The following is a 732-nucleotide window of genomic DNA, read 5'->3' on the forward strand; positions in this document are numbered from 1 at the left end:
TTACCCGCAAAGATGGTTTTCTTCAAGCCTAGCCTGTGTGAAAAAACAGCCTCCGCTTGGCTCGTGAAATTTGGGCACTTATGAGAACCGCGACCAGCCCGAGGCATTCCGTCGCAGCTACCCGGCTAGCTCAGTCGGTAGAGCATGAGACTCTTAATCTCAGGGTCGTGGGTTCGAGCCCCACGTTGGGCGTATCTTTTGGCTCTCCCTCGCCCTTCCCAACGGGTCTCAGTCTCTTGACTTCAGTTTGCTGACGCGGGACACATGTTGCGTCTGAGCTTCGTGGTGCGCTCAGCGTAGATTTTTTTTTGGTCACGCAAGAGACACAGTGGGGTGCCACCGTCAGTATCTGTGTGGCGCAATCCCGGCTAGCGCGGGCTCGGATGTTGAAACGAAAAGGGTTGGTGTTCGAGCCCCACCCGGAGAAGCGAGGAAGCTTTTCGATGCCGTTCCGCCGGGGTGTCGGTGTCAAAACAGCAGAATTTGGCTGACGAGACACGTGTCCGCTAACGCATGCGTGGAGCAGCATTCGTAGCCCCTTTTGAGCGTTTACAGCTTTGTCAGTTGCCTTGTGTTAAGAGAAGAACAAGGGGTGGTAAGCGAAGGTTTATGTCAGCTCAATTTTGCTGTGGCGTGTACACGGAGTGTCATGTTTTGTTGCCGGGAGGTGGTAGGCCTGGGTTCCAGGGAGGTCCCTGCGCAAAACTCCTCTTCTAGGGTACCACAAAATGC

The 732-nt window shown here is 54.8% G+C and overlaps 1 non-coding gene across 1 annotated transcript; it reads left to right on the top strand.

Moving 5' to 3' along the window:
- The first annotated feature begins 119 nt into the window (after positions 1-119).
- On the top strand, positions 120-192 carry trnak-cuu. The gene has a single exon. It is a non-coding gene; the product is annotated as a tRNA-Lys (tRNA).
- Positions 193-732: the final 540 nt, after the last annotated feature.

Source organism: Cyprinus carpio, unplaced genomic scaffold (assembly GCF_018340385.1).
Source record: "Cyprinus carpio isolate SPL01 unplaced genomic scaffold, ASM1834038v1 S000000191, whole genome shotgun sequence".
Taxonomy (NCBI): Eukaryota; Metazoa; Chordata; class Actinopteri; order Cypriniformes; family Cyprinidae; genus Cyprinus; species Cyprinus carpio.